This window comes from Sciurus vulgaris (assembly GCF_902686455.1).
Source record: "Sciurus vulgaris genome assembly, chromosome: 4".
Taxonomy (NCBI): domain Eukaryota; kingdom Metazoa; phylum Chordata; class Mammalia; order Rodentia; family Sciuridae; genus Sciurus; species Sciurus vulgaris.
In genome coordinates this window covers 111,599,506-111,620,317 of record NC_136464.1, presented here as the reverse complement: position 1 = coordinate 111,620,317, position 20,812 = coordinate 111,599,506, and the positions used below count along the sequence as shown (strand labels likewise).

General features: G+C 33.9%; 1 pseudogene across 1 annotated transcript; it reads right to left on the bottom strand.

The window, feature by feature from the left end:
* Positions 1-4,254: 4,254 nt before the first annotated feature.
* LOC306659163 (glyceraldehyde-3-phosphate dehydrogenase-like) lies at positions 4,255-5,352 on the bottom strand (annotated as a pseudogene). The gene has a single exon. The product of its transcript is annotated as a glyceraldehyde-3-phosphate dehydrogenase-like (transcript).
* Between the last annotated feature and the right edge of the window lie 15,460 nt (positions 5,353-20,812).

The following is a 20,812-nucleotide window of genomic DNA, read 5'->3' as shown; positions in this document are numbered from 1 at the left end:
GTAGTAGAGTTGAAGATCTGGTATTGCAATACCCCCTGTTTCACTCTTCCTGCTAAGGATTGCTTTAGCTATTCTGGATTTCTTATTCTTCCAGATGAATTTCATAATTGCTTGCTCTATTTCTGTAAGGTACGTCATTGGGATTTTAATTGGAATTGCATTGAATCTGTATAGCACTTTAGGTAGTATGGCCATTTTGACAATATTAATTCTTCCTATGCAAGAACATGGGAGATCTTTCCATCTTCTAAGGTCTTCCTTAATTTCTTTCTTTAGTGTTCTGTAGTTCTCATTGTAGAGGTCTTTCACCTCTTTTGTGAGATTGATTCCCAAGTATTTTATTTTTTTCGAGGCTATTGTGAATGGGGTAGTTTTGATGTTGTATTTTTATTGTAATTTACTTAAAGGAATTTTTTATTTCCCTTGAGGTCTCCACTTTGTTCCAAGGAATTTTTTTAGAAGTACATTATTTAGTTTCCACTAGGAATCTTGTTTTTTTTTTTCCACCTTTTTTATCAGAGTCTTAAAATCATATGTAGTATCTGGGTTCCTTTTGAAAAAATCACACATACAAGGTATTTGATTCCAACCCTCATTCTCCCCTCCATTTTCCTTCCCTTCTCCCGCCCCTTTTTCTCCCTCCTCTATGATACTGATCTTCCTTTCACTTCTTTATTTATTTTTCATTGGTACTTTCTACATAGAAGAAAGGTGGAATTCGCTTTGGTACATTTGTGTATTTATAGAACATGCTTTTGTTAAATCTGTTTCATTTTATTTCCCTTTCCCTTGTTTCCTCACTCCCTCTCATTCTCCTTATGTCCACTCCACTGATTTTTCCTGTATCTTTATGGTATCGGATCCCCTCCCCCTCAACTTCGACTTGAGAGAGAGTATTCTACTCATGATTTTCTAAGTCTGACTTATTTGGCTTAGCAAGATTTTCTCCTTTTCCCTCCATTTACCACCAAATGCCATTATGTTTTTCTTCTATATAGTTGAGTAAAACTCCCAATTGTTCAGAGAATTTTCTGTTGTCTTTGTTTCTTTTTATTTCTAGATTAATCCCATTGTGTTAGTACATGCTCATATGACCTCACTTTTTAAATTTGTCTAGCTTTATTTTATGGTCAAAAATAGGGTCCGTTTGGTATATACATAGGTGCTTGAAAAGATTATGTATTTTGCTGATGTAAAGGTTAAATGTCCTACAAATGTCAATTGGATATTATTGATTTCTTTTATAATCTTACTGATTTTGATCTAGTTATTTCAAATCTCTATAGCATTGTCTGTTAAGATTTGGGAAAATATACCTAATCCCTAAAACTCAGTTTGAAAAGTTTAAAAATGGGTTACAGAATATCTACTTGTCAGAATTCTTAAAACAACCAATTAAATAGTAAATATATGATGTATTTTATACACTTTAAATAACTGTAGGCTGTGTTGTTTTATTCCCTAGTATCTAGTAAGTAAGGTAATAAGCTAAAAATGAAATAACTCTGACTTACCTTCTCTTCACCTTTCTTCGTGCACAGTGAGGCCATTATACTGTCTACATCTTCCAATTCATATAGTACTATCAATGGTGTATTACTCTTTGAAATAGTCTTAGTTTTGTATTGAGAACAGAAAACATAAAATATGGTCTTTAACAAGAATAACTTAGAGTCTAATTGAAGCAAATGGCAGAGACAGACAACCATAAAAAGTAATATAATTTTTATAAGCATAATAAGAAACAATTACTTTTATCCTGGATTCAGTTAAAAATGGTATCATGTAGAAGCTGGCATTGCAGTTATCCCTTTAGGAGTGGGTAAAGCTATGAAAGGGGGATGTGGGGTAAAGATATTGCAAATAAGAACAATATAATGTGTGAAGAATCATAATTTATTTTGGTCATAATGCAAGGTATAGTAGAAAGACAATATAAAGGAAGTTCGAAGTCTTAGCATAGCATGAGAAATTTTGTTTTTTAATATACCAGGCTAAGAAGTTTGGTCCTAATTGTAAAGGAAAAAATGTCATGGAAAACATGACATGAGGCAACATGTAGTATTAGAATTATAATTAACTTGCTTGAAAAGTCATGATAAAACAGAAATTAGTGCTATAAATGAACATGTTTAAAAGAAAGACGTTCCAAGCAAAAATAATTTATAGAGTTGCATTTTTGACCTAATGGTATATAAAATTGATGGCATCTTCTGAAAATGTTCTTATCTTAGTAATCATGTTTTGAAGTTGCTAATTGGCTTACCCACTTACAAACTCTAAGGTAATCTAATACCATTTTCATAATTGTACACTTCAGTGGATTAAAAGTTAAGCAAGTCTCCTGAAATCATGACTGTTTTGCAAATATGGAAATGTAAATCAGAATGGCTACTTTGAATTTCTGCATTTAAATTACTAGATTCTTTTGCTTAATATAAAACAATATAATGCATTGAAAAATTTTATTTAAAAATGATCTTAGTATAATTAATATTGTTCTAAGTAAGAGCATGATAGATAAATTCACTAATACCTTCATGTACTGTCCTTCATGTATTGCAGAAAATTACTTTCTTGCTTTTACAGAGAACAGTGGTAGAATGAAGAAGATAGGATTTAATGAATAAACGACAAAAATGTATGCCCCAAAACCATAAAATTCCTATGAGAGAACATAGGGAAAATGATCCACAACATAGGCCTTGCCAATGATTTTTTGGATAGTGCACCAGAAGTTCAGGCTATGAAAGCAAAAGTAAATAAATGTGATACATCAAACTAAAAGTGTTCAGTCCAGCAAAAGAAGCAATAAGAAAATGAAAAAGACAACTTATTCATTGGAAAAAATGTTTATAAGCCACATATTTGATAAGGGTTAATATGCAAATATATAAAGAACTCCTACAATTCAATAGCAGAAAAACATATAAACTGACTTTAAAAACAAGCAAAGGATCTTAGCAGACATTTTTTTCCAATGAAGATCTCCAAATAGACAACAGGTTTATGAAAATGTGCTAAACATTGCTAATCATCAGGGAAGGGAAATGTAAACTGCTATGATACACTAGCTCATACCTGTTAGTATAGCTGTTATCAAAAGGACTAGATATAACAAATGTTGGGGTGTGGAGAAAAAGGAAACCCAGTACACAATGGGAATGTAGATTGGTATAGCCTTTGTGGAAAACAGTATGGAGTTATCTAAAGAAATTAAAAACAGAGCTACCATATGAATCAACAATCCCTTTCCTGAATAGATGCCTAAAGGAGATGAAATAATCATCTCATAAAGATATCTGCATTCTATGTTCATTGCAGCATTTATTAGTAATATCCAGATATGGAAGCTATGTAAATGTGGTATACATATACTAGAGAGAAAGCCATGGTACTGTTTGCCACAACCTGGATGGACATGGAAAACATTATGCTGAATAAACCAGTCAACAAAGGGGAAAATATTGCATGATCACTTATATATGAAATTTAAAAATTGGCCAAGTATATAAAGAATAAAACAGTCATTACCAAAATAGGAAGGGGGGCAAAAATGGGAAAACAAAGTTCAAAGGATATAGTAACTATATATAGGATGATCCAGTCTAGAAATCTAATGTACAGCATGAGGATTGTAGTTAATGATATTGTATTCAGAGTTTTTTGTTGTTGTTGTTAAATAAGTAGATTTTGCATGTTCTTGTTATTCAATAAATAACATATAAAGTGAGATAATATGTTCCTTTGCTTCACTGTACTGTCTGCTTTTCTCTTGATATGTATCCCATAACATCACATTGTAAATCCCAAGAATATACAACAAAGTTAATTTTTTTCAAAATATTACTTTTAATCAAGACAGAAAAAGAGAGAAATCTCTATAAGTTTTAATTATACATTTCATAATAATTAGAGGAGTTTCAATGTTCATAACACATTTAAATGAAGAACATTGAGGAGATGGAAATATTAATTACCCTGATTTGATCTTCAAAATTATATAAATGTATTGAATTACTATTCTGTAGCCCATAATGCATACAGAAGAGGGTAAGGAAGAAAGAGGAATGGTGTAGAAAGACTGAGATGGAAGTTTTACATCTGGTTTTGGGAAAGCAAATTTTGTACTCTGAATCACATTTTTTCTGGGGGGTGGTACAGTGAACTTTATTGACAGTATGTGACAGTAGGGCTCCCTAAGCCCCTCCTCCCAGTTCTTCAGGGGGTCTGGGATGATAACTGGGAGGAGATTCTCAGTGTGTTGAGGGACTGAATTAGGGGCAGGGATTCCCCAGCTGAGGGCCTCTCTTTTCCTCTGTGTTCTTGCTGGGGCAGATGGTCCAGGGGCTCTTACTCCTTGTAGGCCATGTGAACCATAAAGTCTACCATCCTGTTACTATAGCCAAATTCATTGTCATACCAGAAATGAGCTTGACAAAGTGGTCATTGAGGCAATGCCGGTCCCAGCATTGAAAGTGGAAGAGTGGGTATCACTATTAAAGTTGCAGGAGACAACCTGGTCCTCTGTGTAGCCCAGGATGCCCTTGAGGGGACTCTGATGCCTGCTTCACCACCTTCTTGATGTCATTGTGTTTTGTAGCTTTCTCCAGGCAACAGGTCAGATCCACTACTGACCCTCTGCGGATGGGCACACGGAAAGTCATGCCAGTGAGCTTCCCATTCAGTTCAGGGATGACCTTGCCTGCAGCTTTGGCAGCTCCAGTGGATGCAGGGATGATATTCTGGGCAGCCCCATGGTCATCATGCCACAGTTTCCCAGAGGGGCCATCCACAGTCTTCTGAGTAGCAGTGATGGCATGGACTGTGGTCATGAGTCCTTCCACAATGCCAAAGTTGTCATAAATGACCTTGGCCAGGGGGGCTAAGCAGTTGGTGGTAAGGAGGCATTGCTGACGATCTTCAGGGAGTTGTCAAACTTCTCATGGCTCATGCCCATCACAAACATGGGGGCATCGGTAGAAGGGGCAGAGATGATGACACTTTTGGCACCACCCTTCAAATGAGCCCTGGCTTTCTCCTTGGTAGTGAAGACACCAGTGGACCCCACAACATATTCAACACCATCACCACCCCATTTGATATTGGAGAGATCGCGCTCCTGGAAGATGGAGATGAACTTTCTACTGATGACAAGCTTCCCATTCTCAGTCTTGAGTGTGCCTATGAATTTACCATGGATAGAATCATACTGGAACATGTAAACCATGTAGATGAGGTCAATGAAGAGATCATTGATGGCCACAATATCCACTTTGCCAGAGTTAAAAACAGCCCTGGTGACCAGGCACCCAGTATGGCCAAGTTCATTCATTCTGACCTTCACCATAGGGTCTCGGGGACCCGGCTGGCACTGCAAGAGTCGAGAAGAAGCAGCTGTGTGTCAAACAAGGAGGAACAGAGAGCCTGAATCACATATTTCACATGTTTTTTTACTTCTAAAGTAAAGAAAGTAATATTGTCTCTCAGTGTAGGTGCTAATACCAAGAAACAATGTTATATATGATGCATTTTAATATTGGTAGTTTATTTTCTATGTAACTTTTGCAACACTTTTTTCTATTAATGAATTTTTTTCTTCTTGATCCAAGTTTTGATCAGGGAAAAGGGTGTTTCTATCTTGCCTGTGGCTCAAAAGACTGGCATAATTGTCAATTTGTTATTCTCTCATCTCTAATTTTGACATATTTCTCATAATTTATCATCATTTAAAATAGGTATAATCCATTTTTATTATATTCTGCTTTTATTTTACACCTAAATGAGAATCTTTTCAAAACTGACCAAGGTGCTCTGACAAATAAAATGGTGTTCCTGCCCCACTATTTAAAATTATTCTTAGTGAAAAATTATGTACATGTTCTAGATGTGAGCATGTTTTCTAGCTCAAGCCAGAAATGTGATTCTCTACAGACTTTTTCAAAATTCAAACTAATAACCTCATCTATCAAATGTCAGGAACTATATAAAAAGAAAACTTAGGCAGAATTTCATTTCTGAAATGAATTTCCCAATTCACTATTCCCATCTGATATGATCCCATATTTTATTCCTTGCTTTGGTTGCTGTTATTTTGGTTTTCTCTTCTGTCTCCATCTTTTATTGCTGATGGCATTTTCCCAATCATGAAGCTAATTCATTTAGACTGCCGTTCTGTTCAGTGTGTTTCTTTTCTGACTTTTCTTCATAAATGCAGTAGATGGTTTTGGATCACTGTTGTCCTAGACCAGTCTTATCCCAGCAATGCACCTTATAAAAAGCACTGCTAATAGTCTTACCTTTGCTACATGAACCGTGGCTATACAAATACAAAACTGAATTATATGTTTTCTTTTTGATATATGCAGAAATGTTATAATGAAGCTCTATTTGATGTTCAAAAAGTTTTTGTAAATATCTTCTTTATAATATTTGTAACACCAAAACTAGCAGCTTAAGTTCCTTTAATCTCATATACTAGAATATCTCTACATGAATTCTTTTTTTGTCATTTCTTTTTTTAAATTAATTTATTTATTTTGATTCATTGTACACAAATGGGGTACAACTGCTGTTTCTCTGGTTGTACACAAAGTAAAGTTGCACCACTAGTGTAATCATACATGTATATAGGGTAATGATGTTTGTCTCATTCTGTTCTTTTCCCTTCCCCCACCTCCTCCCCACCCCTCTTTTTCCTCTATACAATCCATCCTTCCTCCATTCTTCCCTTCCTCCCACCCCCTATTGTGTATTATCATTCACTTATCAGAGAGATCATTCGGCCTTTGGTTTTTGGGGATTGGCTTATCTCATTTAGCATGATATTTTCCAACTAAGGAAGGTAAAATGTGTTAGCATCAATATACTATTATAGATGTGTAAGCAGAAAATAGGTTTGGCTTGCTAGTTACTGCAACATGATCTGAGTTTGATTTTTTTACATGGAAAACAATAAAGCTCTATGTTTTGTACTAAAATAATTATTGTAAATAAGCATTGCAAGAAATCTAAATTTTGTACTCTTATATTTATTTATTTGTCTTTATTATTTATCATCCATTAACTGATCATAGTGCTTTGAATATCTCAGAAGGATCTTTGAGTGATTAGTTATGATTAAACAATAATTATACCTTATATTTATTTTTTTATGGTTCATAATATATTTCTCATATCTCATTTTATTTGAACCTCTGAAGAAAACTACCAGAAAATAAATGCAAGTATATACATGTTAGATATAATAAAAGACTGAAACTCCTTGATGATTTTACTAAGGTCACTCAGTTAATGAAAAAATGTCTGATAAGTAACTTCTGACTCAATTCTAATGTTGTCCTTATGTAAAAGAAGTTACTTAAGCAACAATAACAACAACCAACTGCTCTATAAAATAAAACTATTATGTCATCTTCTTTCAAAATCAAACATCTAAAGAAACAAAGTGATCGACCCCAACAAATATAAATTTCACTTGATCACTTAAAGTGGCAGAATTGCATTACAAAGTAGACTAAAGGAAAATATACTCAATGCGAAAAGATATTTTTTTTAAATGCAAACAGAGCAGTTTTCAGTTGTTGAAGTGTCTTGGGCTGTTTGGGGTGACTTGTTCCCTTCCCTTTTTATGTTATCTGTTAATCTGCTGGGATGGTTATCTCTTCTAGTTTTATGCAACGGACTCTTTAGTGAACTTCTTTCTCTTAAGTAACCTAGACTGGACGAGTATTTAGGTATTGATACTTCCACTCAAAGTGTATCCTCTGTTATGCTCAGTATCCGGTATTACTTTGATATTACTGAAATAACTTCAGGGAAACTTCTTTACTAATAAACATCCCGGAAAAAAAAAATTGAGATTGTTTTCTACAGTTTCCCTAACATAGGTATAAAATTGTAGTAAGATTCTTGAATAAGTTGATAAATTAGTTGTTAAAGATAATAAAATTACTATTGCACTATACAGGTGTTGAAAAGGGGGAGAAGAGAAAAATTGGTAAACTAAAGAAAAATTAATGCAAACTAACATAAAAAGAGGAAAATGGGGCGTCGGATGGGATTTGAGTCAGGAGAAGATAATTCAAAAAGGAGAAGACTAAGAGGAGCAAGTGCAAACCTGAGATAGAAAAGCAAAGACAGAAAGAATGATTCCAGTTACTGCTTTAAAAAAATTAGAAGAAATGCAATCGAGTCAAGGGCAGTGATATGGAATTATAAAGGAATGTATACTGATTGAATATGAAAAGCAATATTTACAAGATCAAAATCGACATCAGAGCATTTTATGATATTCCATGGCAAGGTGGAAAGATTTCTTATTGCATCTTCCTTACTTAGATTTCACTGGGATTTGGGATCTTTAGAAGATGTCCACCACGCCTCAGTTTTATCTCTGTATTTCCCTGTGTGTGGAGTTAGTGATCACAACAGCTTACTTCTGGTACAATTCTTGCAGGCACCATCAGATCTTTGGTGTGTATTGGTATCAGCTTTCTGGTGAGTCAGGGTAGACGGTCCCTCATTGCCTGTGACTTAATAGCCAGGTTACTTCTTCTTAGGGGTTACAGTCTTGTGTGTCCTTCTGAAGAAAAACCACATGTATACAGTGTCGTCAAATCCAGTGTGAGATACCCTGTATATAGTTTGGAGTGTGTAGGGTGTGGTGAGATAAGGTACAGGCATTGTAGACTGTTTGATATGGTGCTTGGTGGCCTGTGAGATGGTCTAGGACTACTGTCCCCTTTGGAGTACACAGGTAGTGGATTGCTGGGCTTGTATCTGGGCATACTGGGTGATGGTTGGGTCAGTGGGCTGCTCCGCTGTTAAGCCTGTTTGTGAGGTGCACTGTTGTGTGTGCCGAAGTTCTGCATTGATTGCTTGAAACTATCCTCAGAGATTATCTTTTGTTGGACTATGCATTTGAATGCAAATTGAGTTAACTGGCAATTCTGGGACTCACAGCTGTGGACCCTCCTAGAGATTCTGTGAAAAAGGAGTTACTTCCCTGGTTGCTGTGTTTATTTTGCCATCCTATGCTTGTCAGATAGTCCAGAGGCCTGAGTTTGCGTGCCTAGAGTTACTGCACCTGCTCAGAGAATCCTTAGAGGGTGCCGTGTGCTTAGAGAGTGCTGTTGGCTGTTTTGTTGGGTTCAGGGCTCAGGACTATTGCTGACTGCTGTGGAATGCTGACCACCATTCCCGTCCACAGGGGATTCTTCATCTCAGCATAGAGCTTGGTGACTGTCTACAACTGTGTGGTCTGTGAAGGTAAGCTCTTCAGTCGTTTTTATTACTTATTTCTCAGAATTATTGCAAGGTTATCCTATGGTACATTTGCTGAACCATCACCTTGGATTAATAATTTCATATCATGAAACTGAAAGAATGTAAATATGGTAATTCAGTTACTTATTTTATTTGTCAGTTACTACTCATTATACAAGCTGTTTGACTATATCTTAATTTCTAGGAATTGCAAATGGTCTTATCCATAACTCAGTTGTGCCAGGTTTGTGGGGGTAGGTTGCAGAGAGGTAAAGAAAGTGCCTGGAGAGAGTATGAGAGAGATGATTTATTGAGGAAAGTTACAAGAGGTCAGTGACTGCTCCAAGAAAAGCCCAGTGGTGACAGGTTGACAGATAGCATCTCTATCCCTCACACTGTCTTTGGCTGAGAAGTGCCTCTATCCCTCATGACATTTTGTACAGTGGCCATTGGATGGACAAGTGACATGTATTGTTTGCATAGTGCCCTCAGTTCTGTAGCAGTCCTAACTCAGAGCAGTTTTGTATGTTAGGTCTTGGAAGCAGCAACACCATCAGAATTAGCCTGCTTAGTTTGCTTGTAGGACCAACATTTCAAGGAGCAACTGCCTGGCATACTTGTAAGAAAGTAGCTTTCTGGAGATAACACTAACGTGCTCTAGTTTTCAATGTGTAAGAGAAAGCCAGTGTTCAAGGTAATATGTATGTGCACCTTCCAGGTTTGCTCTCATTGTTCCTTAACTTGGACAGATTTTTGAGAACAAAAAGGGGGCACTCAAGGACATGGTGTTGTACTGTCCCCTTTTGTTTTAGGGGGAATACATAGGCAGCTCAAATTAATAGCCTAATGCTTAAACCCAAAACTTACAAATTAGAACCACTTGGAAACTGAGACATGAAAATCATATTTTTAATAAATATAATAAAAAATGAATATGGAATTTAAGAAGGTAATAGCTACATGCTGTGTAGACAAATGTTCACAGGCAGTTGTTACAAAAATTGAAATAACCACTGCTTGTGTGCTTGTTTTACTACTGACCTTTATGTCAGTTTCATAGCTTAGAAACAAATGAGCTAATTTTACTAAATTTGTGCTCCCATGATAGTCTTCCTTGCCTAGACATGTTTGAAAGTATCTATAACTTATATGTCAAGTCACTTGGAGTCAATTTTCTTCACAGATATATTAAAAATAAGTACAATAGACCCCCGAAGTAATTGAAAAGGATTCTGCATTTTTATAGAAGAAGTTAAAAATGCCAACAAGGTATTTTTAACACAGGAGAGTCTTAATTCTTTTTTATATACTCTACTCTACATACTAGAAAGTCTTTGAATTTCTCTTTTCTTTGTATTCTTTAAATTTTACAACTATCACTGCCTGCACTGAACTTAAAGTTTTCAATTTATTCAGCTAACACATCTGGATCTATTCATTTATTTTCTTGCTGGTAAATACACACTACTTAAACAAATCCATTATGTGATCCTTAGAAACCTTCAATTTGTCTCAAACATTATCTTGATTTTTGCACATCAAAGTCTCACAAATAAATAATGTGTAAAACAATTTCCTTCAATCAGTGCAAGAATAGAAGAAGGTAAAAGAACTCATGCAGGAATATTTGTCTTGTCATATTAAGGAAAATAAATATTAGTGTGAATAATGACTTTATTGATTAACTAATTTAATCATTAATTAAGGGCTTAAATAACCTATATATTTAATAACCAAATATGTTGTCAAGCTGTAAACTAACTGTTTTCGAGACTGTCCCTTTCTATATATTTCTATCTACACATATATGTTTTTATGTTTTTATTTATATACAGTTCTATATGATATACATTTTGATAACTTTTATTTTAAAATAATTTTAGAGATAGAGAAAAGTTGCAAAGATAGGACATATATATACCCATACCTAGTTTTTTCTACTTTTAGCACCTAAAGTTGTAATTTTCACTACTAGGAAACCAATGTTGATACACTATTATTAAGCAAAAACCATACTATTTCAGGTTACTTCATTTTTCCTTAATGTCACCTTTCTGTCCCAGGATCTCATCCAGGATACCATATTACTTTTTTCTGTCGTGTCTTCTTAGGTTCTTCCTTACTGTGACAGCTTCTCAGACCTTACTTGTTTTTGATGGCCTTGAAAGCTTTATAGAGGCATGGTATTTTGGATAAAATCTCTGTGGGGATATTTTTGGTGGTTTTCCTCATGATTAAATTAGGTTCATGGCTTTTGAGGAAGACCAGAGATGTAAAGTTCAAATCCGATTACAGGGATGCATGCTACTAAGTTGGTATCATTTTTTATGCTAAGTCTGATCATTTATCTGAGTTAGCATATGACAGCTTTCCTTCCTTATATGATACTTTTTTCTCCAGGTTCCACAGTTTTATTTCTTACCCTTTTTAAAATTTTGTATACTTTTCATTTATTTTTCCATGCCCAACTACTCTAACCAAAATCTTCAGGATAATGTTGAATATATCCTTCTTTATTTTCTTGTCCTAGAACTTTTCATTCTGTCACCATTTGGTAAGATATTCCTCATGTTTATTCTGATTAAGATAGTTTCCTTCTATTCCTAGTTATTTGAACGGTTATGGAATTTCTGAATGATTTTTCTCCATTCTGTGTGGTCATGTGCTGTTTTTCTTATTCAATCTGTTAAGAAGATAAATTACATTTGTGAATGTTGAATCAGCCTTGCATTTATGGATTAAACCCTATTGGTCATGTTGTATCATCATTCCATGTATTTCTGGATTTAACTTGCTTGCATTTTTCTTTTTTCTTTTTTTTTTTTTTTTTTACAAATTTTTGCATCTGGCTTTCGTATTAATATAGTGCTGATCTCATCAAATGAATTGGGAGGTAAATGATCCCTATGCTTCTATTTTCTGAAAGAGTTTATAGAAAATTGAAATTTTTAGAATTCAACAGTGAATCCTTCTTTTCCTAGCACTTTCCTCTTTGGAGGTATTTATCAGCTCAAACATTTTACTAGATACAGGGCTATTCAAACTATTTATCCTTGCATGCGTTTTGGCAGTTTGTGTTTTTGAAAAATCGGTCTCTTTCTCCTAACCTATCAAATTTATGGGCATAGATTTGCTAATAGTTGTTACTACATTTCTCTTGTCCAAGTGTTGTGGATTAAATTGCATCCCCCAAAAGATATGTGCAGGCCCTAAACTCTGATATCTGTGAATGGGACCTTATTGGGAAATAGGGTCTTTGCAGATGTGATCAAGTTGAGATGAAGTCACAATAGAGTAGACTGACCCTTTTATCCAATAGTATTCTTATAAAAAGAGAAGAAGAGACACTGGGGAAGAAATATAAAGGAAGAGTACCATTTGATGACTTAAACAGATGTCGAAGTGATGCATGCACAAACCAAGGCATGTAAAGAACAGCCAGCAGTACTAGAAGCTAAGCTAAATTCCTGGAAGAAATTTTCCTCTACAACATCAGGGAAAGCATGCCAAAACAATGTTTTCAGACTGGAAGTCTCAAAACTGTGAGAAAAATAAATTTCTGGTTTTTAGTCAGCAAGTTTATAATATTTTAATAGTAACTTTAGGAAACTGGTACCACATTTATAGGTACTTTTAAAATTGGAGAACTATTCAAAACTTAAAAAAAAAAAGAATCATTTGTGATTAAATAAAACTAAAAATTTAATTTCTTGAAATGTTATTTCAGCAACTTTATATATTTTCTTTTCTCCCCCTTTTTTAAGATGAGCCCCCTTTTTATTTTGTACCATGGATTGAACACAGGGTTGCTTAATCACTGAACCAAATCCCCAGTCCTTTTTATTTTTTATTTTGAGACATGATCTCTCTAAGTTGCTTAGGGTCCAAATAAATTGCTGAGGCTGACTTGTAACTTGCAATCCTCCTGTTTCAGCCTCCTGAGTCACTGGGAATGACAGGTGTGCACTACCATTCCTGGCTCATTAAATGAGCCATTCTTAACCTTCTAATAGATGTGTTGTTAGTCATAGTTTTTTTACTACCAATTCATAATGGACTAAAATACCATCCTGTAATCACAAAATTTTATATATTTATGTACTTTCATAAACTTTGAACTCTTATTAATGGCACCGTCACCGCAAACTCATGCCATGGTATATTTTGAGAAGCAAAACACATCTCAAATCAAATTACTTGTTGTCAAAGTGGTCAAACTTAGATCCTGCCTTATTCCAAGCCTTACAGTTATTGTATTTGATCATTAGGTTCTAATTCACTTTCATTTCATTAAGGGAGCATGTCCTTGACTATTTAATATTAAAATTTATGTTCCAATTAATAAGCTTAATTACTTAATAATGCATGTTTTCTCTGATATTCAACATAACTATTTTTCATGTGACATGTGATAATGCTAGTAGAATTGGTTTGAATTGGTTAAATACATATATAGATGAATTTGTTTATTTTCAAAACACCTTAGATGACATTTTGTTGAATCACTTAATAATTGTAAAAAAGAAAATTGTCAATATGTAGTATAATTATAGAGAATTTAAATAAAATGTTGGATAGTGTATCCCTCACCTCTACATAGCAACATCCTGGACTTAATAGTATAGTGTTAAATATGCCTATTCAAATACCAATGAAACAAACTGACCTTTGGGCATTGGAAGTTCTTGATGCACCAAGTGGGAGCTAATGACTTGGGACTTACTGAGGATACTGAACAGTGTAGTCCCTGTGGGATGAGCTAAAACTTTAACACAGGAAGAGCTTATCAAGTAGTCATTCAAGAAAGGTTTATGTTGTCTTCTTGCCTATGATATGGTAAAGCAGTTGCAACTATGGAAAACACCATGAAGAATTCTGTCTAAGTCTTATTGGAATTTTAAATTTTGAAGATGACCTGAAAGATGAACTAATGATGGAGAAACCTTGTAGGCTTTAAATAATACAAACCATTATACGGCACACACAGGGCTCCATGGGAGAGTCAGCTCTTACAGAAGGTGAACTCAGTATCAAAAGTTATAAAACATCTGTGAAATAAACACAAATAAATCATAATATTAATAATTGTTAATATTTTGAATATTATGTGCCTGACATTGTTTTACATACTTAAAATTAGAACTCAATTTATTAATCATCTGAGTTAAGTGGTAAAAATACCAAAAGAATTATTATGAATGGAAGATAATAACTTGAAAGGGACACAAATATATTTTGATGAATAAAAATAAAAGAACATAAACCATGAATAAATAGCAAAAAGAGTGTGGAAAAAGAACACAAATTTGAGCAAGAAGTAAAACTTCTTGATATGAACATACATTTTCATAAGAACTAAATACTCATTAGAAACAAAGAACTAAAAATTTATAAACTGGAAGATATTTGTATAGAGGGGAAGAAAAAGGGAGAGTCAAAAGAATAACACAGAATGTAGAAGAGAGATGAAATAATGAAGCAAGTTTTATAAAGATGGAGAACTGACCTAAAGGTTTTGACATATACAGCTTATAAATTACTTTGAAGAGTGTGATAGAATAGGGGAATATTTGTCTTGGTGATTACTGTGAACTTTTAGGAATTAAAGAAAATCTTGGGGAACTCAGATAATTAAAAATGTCAATCAAGGTCAAGAGTCACATACAAGATTTCTTTGATAGCATTATGAGAGGCAAAAACAAGCAGAAACTTCCAATATCTCTTCAAGGAGATATTGAATATCTTGCAATTGCATCTTCATAAGTTAAAAAAAAAAGAAATTTTGTTCCTTGAGATTAGCAAATTCTGGAGTGACGTATTATTTACCATAGACAATTGATAATTAAAATGCACTATGATAATGGTTAAGAATTAGAGTATTATGTGCCTGATATTGTTTTATAAACTTCAAGTTAGAACTCAGTTTAATCATCTGAGTTAGCTCTATATAGAGCTCAGTTTTTCAAGTGAGTAAATTGAGGTATAGACTGATTATTGCACTTGCTCAAGATCAGAGCTTCCAAGTGAAAGTGCTGGTCAAAATTGTCCAGAGCACTTGGCCGCAACTACTATATTTCAAGATTAAAGCATCTGAATAACATTGAGTTGAAACAGATTTACCAGATTCTAACAACTATCCTTAGACTGAGAATTAGGAATTTCCAATTAAGGTTTTGGTTTTGGTACTGAATTACCTGGGTGATTAGAAAGTCATTTAATTTCTTTATGGTTTATTTTTCTTCTCTCTACAATCAAAATGCAACAAAATAAAATACCCATATATCTTTTTTATGAAGTATTAAGTCACTCAAGAATGCATGTCACACTTTCAGAGGAAAACCCTATCAGAGTTGTGGAGATTTATAAGATGAATCAAGAAGTTGTGACCAAATAATACAAGCTTTAATAGATCACTACTTTAATAGAAAGTCTTTCTTTTATTATAGTCAAATAAAGCACAAGAAATAATGCATCTTGAAATCACTTTCTCCATTCTTACAATTGCTTTAATAATTTATAGAGACAGCATGTAAGGTGACAGGAAATTGATGCTCAGACAAATATGTTTCCCCAAAGTACTGTCAAATGAGCTGCCCTCTGGATGTGTCCTGAATGGCATGGCAGTTGAAAAAGTCCCTAAAGAAATCAGTGAGCTTCAGCAATTTGACAAAATGACTCTGCAGAGCATGCAACCTTTACAAATTACTCTTTGTTTGAATACTAAAATGAATAATATCGTTTCCAAAGAGCATATGGGGATAATGCTGAATATCTTCTACTCCCTCTGGATCAAAGTGTATCTATTTTATCCATTATTGTGGTGTAAATTCTAATTTACTCAGTTCTTACAGAAACACTCCAATAAAAAAGAAAAGTGCCACTCAGCAACTTTTGGTTCACAAAACGTTACTTGTGCTGAAACTTTTTAAAAACAAGTTAGGACTAAACTCACACGGAAATTGTTCTGAGAGACAGATGTGGGAAATTTGCCAACTGACATTTTAGTTATTTACAAAACACAAGCATTTCCATTGAAGATTGTATATTTAGTTATAGAAATATTCATAGTCAAAATGTTGTATTTCCATAATTTCCAATATTCTTTTTCTTCTTTTCTAGTTTCCTTTTGCTCCTTTTTTTTTTTCTAATTATAATACCTAAATGTTAAACAATAATGCATGACACAAATTTACAGACAAAATAAACTACAAATCCTCATAGTAGACACTGGGGAAAGAGGACTGAAAAAAGTGGGACATATTTACTTATAGACCTATATTGATGATTTGGGGGAGTAGTTTCTCAATAATTTTGTTTTGATTTCTCCATCTGTAAATCTACTATTGTGAAATAAATTTTGTGATCTCACAGAAGTATGTTACCAAGCAAGTAGAAGCTTCTAGTAAGCTGAATGTAGAAGTTTCTAGTAAGTTCTAAAATTTTATGAAAATGTAGTGCCATGCTTTTTAAAAAAGAACAGTGCTTAAAATGCTATGATGGAAGCAAAGGAATTGACACTCTTTTTATGATCATTCCTGCTCTTAATATGCAACGTATGTTTTCCATGAATTTGAAATCAAAGATCTAATGTAATTTTCGGTGCATACCTAAGTAGAGAGTCATAGAGTAATAATAGTTTGTTAAATAGCTCTTAATCTTATAAGTAATGCCACAGTAATCAGTTCTTGAATCAGGAATGTCTCTGAAAAAGTGTAATTATTTTAATAATTGCTAATTATAAGAAATCAATAATTGTTGCATGAAAAAATCATACTCCTAGGTGAACAATCAAGTTACATTCAACTTTGTGATGAGAGAGCCTACTAAAATAATTATGTGTGATCAACTAAATAGAAGTTTTCTAAAAATCCAGATGTGGAATCTAAATATCTAAATATTTCAAACAATTATAATAATCATTTTAAACTTTCATTTCATAAACTTTAGCTTAAATAAATTAATCTATTTATAGTAAATGTTTTCTATCTTTTGTAGTTTTGGGGTACTTTTCCCTATGAAGTAGTTTGTCTAATACAAAAGGTCCAGTAGAGACAAAAGGAAAATTTTTTGTGAAATGTTTACTTTCAGTTTCTATAACCCAAAAGTTTGCAGACAAGAAAATAGCAGACACTCAGCTATCAATGCTAATGCCACGTTAGATTTTCGGCCAAAGGTTTTTTCCTGACTTTTTGGAAATCTGTACTTGAACTGTTGCTCAGGCCAGAACATCCCCCTGATCAGCAGCAGTAGCCTCACAGAGTGATCGCTCTGACGTTAGCACCTATCAAGCTTCTCAACTCTACTTTGTGCATAATTTGCTGGTGAAAAAACCCCACTGATATTTAGTTCACCCCAGGAGCATAATTACTACTCTATACTGATAAAGTCTGATGCAATGTGTTTGCTTTTCTTAAATTACAAAACAAATTCTTCTGCCTTTAACTTTCCTTCCCTACTACCCACCTCCATGGGCACACACACACCAAAAACTTAAGACACCTGCCTTCTAAATTAAGTCCCTGTGTTAAATGATATACACATTCATCTGCCATCAGAGCACTACATAGATGACCCCTCAGCATGCTCAGAGTATACACATATAGCCTGACAAACTGTGACCCTACCCTGATTAGGTCTGTTCTGATCATAATCTACTAAGATTAATAATCTACAGAGAAAACATTCAGCCTTTGGTTTTGTGGTTTTTTTTGGTTTTGTGGCTTATTTCACATAGCGTGACGTTTCCCATTTCCATCCATTTACCTGAAAATGCCATAATTTTATTCTTCCTTATGGCTGAGTAATATTCCATTGTGTATATATACCACAGTTTCTTTATCCATTCATCTGTTGAAAGGCATCTAAGTTGGTTCCACAATCTAGCTATTGTGAATTGAGCTGCTATAAACATTGATGTGACTATGTTACTGTGGTATGCTGATTTTAAGTCCTTTGGGTGTAAACTGAGGAGTGGGATAACTGGTTCAAAAGGTGGGTCCATTGCAAGTTTTCTGAGGAATCTCAGAAAACTTTCCCAAGTGCTGCACCAATTTGCAACTCCACCAGCAATGTACAAGTGAATGATGATACATAATGCATGTTGGGGGTTGAGGGATAAGAGAAGAATGGAGGAACTTTGGATTACACAGAGGGAAACGGGGAGATATAAAAGATGGTAGAATGAGACAGACATCATTACCGTACGTACAAGTATGATTACACAAATGGTGTGAATCTACATCATGTACAACCGTAGAAACAAAAAGTTGCACCCCATTTGTGTACAATGAATCAAAATGCAGTCTGTAAAAATAAAAAATAATAAAAAGAAATAATAAATACAAGTAAATTAAACGTCAGAAAAAAATAATCTCCAGATGTGCTAATAAACAATAACCAGCTCTGAAAACAAAACAAAACTATTCTTTTCATGCTTACAGGTCTCTGTGGTTTAAAATAGCTCCACCATGGATTATTTCAAAAAATGAAAGTCATACCTCTCTTCTAGAAAATTCCTGAAAGTTTAATAAGACACTCTCAAGAACCAGTATAAACTACCCTTCACATGTTATTAATTAATAGGATATTTTAATGCAAAAGTATGGAGTGGGGTGTAGTAAAGCTCAAAACTTGTTCAAAATCCTGCTTCTAGTACAGGTGAGAATTAGGGAAAGATTTTAACCACATTGTACTCAGAATACTCATTTGTAAATGGGGTATTAATAAAAATCATTAGGTTGCTGTGAAGCTAAACTACATGATCCAGGAAAATGTTTGCCACAATGTTTGGCATACAAAAAAGATCAATATAGAGCTGATGCCCTTAGTACTAGATGTAGTAACTTGGGACACATCCTTATCAGTATGTCTGTGCCTCTAAGTAATTAGTCATTGTGCATTTCCCTATTGTTACTTGAAGCAACGTGTCTTTGATATATCAGAAGGTGCATTGCTCTTTTCTGCTTTTACGTACAGTTGACATTGTTACTATTAGCTAGTAATTTGAATTTTTAGAATTTTATTATATTTTGGTAATAATATTCATGATTTTGTTCCACTTATTTTGAACTCCATTTCTACTGATTCTCCTTTACTTTACTAAATAATATTCTAGTTATTAAATTAGACAGTTGTATTGAAACTTTGGGGTTACTTCTCAAGTATAAAAGACAGTATACCATGGAGTTGAATAATTTATGTGTACTGAGGGCCAGGTGTGATATGCATGTGCTTTACAATATGACCACAGATGACATTCATGCCAATTTTTTCTGCATTTCTATACCCTTTTTATTCAATTCCTTTTTATTTCTCTCTCGAACAAGTCTTTCAGTTGCAGATTTGAGTGCAGTGCTCAAATGGGGCATCTGACTTGAATGCCTAGATTATTCCTTTAAAGATAAAATTTTGTTAAAGTATCTACCAACTTGAATGTTCAATGGATTTTACAACTATTTATTTCTCATTGTTACTTAAATGGATCACATTCCCCTTCTAGGAATAATATTTGTTGCTATGACTAGGGTAATATTTGTCACTATTTTCTGAACTCATAGTTTTAGGACCTACTTCAGGATTGGGGAGAAAATTGTGGAGTTATTTTCTGAGCGTAGTAATTACTCAGACGTAGTAATATAGTCAATTCAAGCTCTGTACTTTGCTAGTTACTTCATGAGTAAAATCTAGTGTGTTTTCAGTCTTTATGGAGAACTTTAAAGAGTTACAGACTGGTTGATTTTTATCATTGTCCTCCTAAAATTATTCATTCATTTTCCTTTCCTTAAAGTCTATTTTAAAGTCTTTATTACATTATTTTTAATAATAATGCTTACAGTGGTTACTTTAAGAAATTTATTTTAGTTCTATAAATTATTGCACTTTCTCTAGTCACTGAAACTCACACACTGGAAAATCCTTTCCAACCCCGTATCTTCCTGACAACTCGTACCTGAAGTTTATTGTCATACATCCACAAACACTGTATCTTGCTGCTGCCTGCCCACTCTTCAAGTATTACTTCAGAATAGCTTCACCTTTCTTTGGTGTATTCTGAGTGAACTTTGTCCAGAGCCACCCTTCATTTTCCTAGCCAGTATATCTGCTCACATCATACTATTTTCTTATTTAATCGTTTGCTCTTTGCTCTAGACTCTTAGGACTGCTAAAACAGAAAACATGCTTAGGTTATTCTCTCTTGTACTTTCAGCAGATAGAGTTTGCCTATGAAATAGTAGTCTATCAATGTATACTTAATGAATAATTAAATAAATAATACTCTTACACATGCTATTGCTTTCAGTAAGACGTTTGCTTAGTTTTCAAGTTTTTCTATAAACTATACACGTATAAACTTATATATACATATATAAATGTAATATTAATATTGAAAGAAAAATCACTACATTTTCGTCTTAGGTAATAGAAATTGGTCCAATATGGGACCGTGGTGCTTGCTGCATACAATTCATTAATTTGGAATGGAATGTCATTTCTTTCACTATAAAATTGCCAAGTTACAAGATATTTGGGATGAAATATCAGAAAA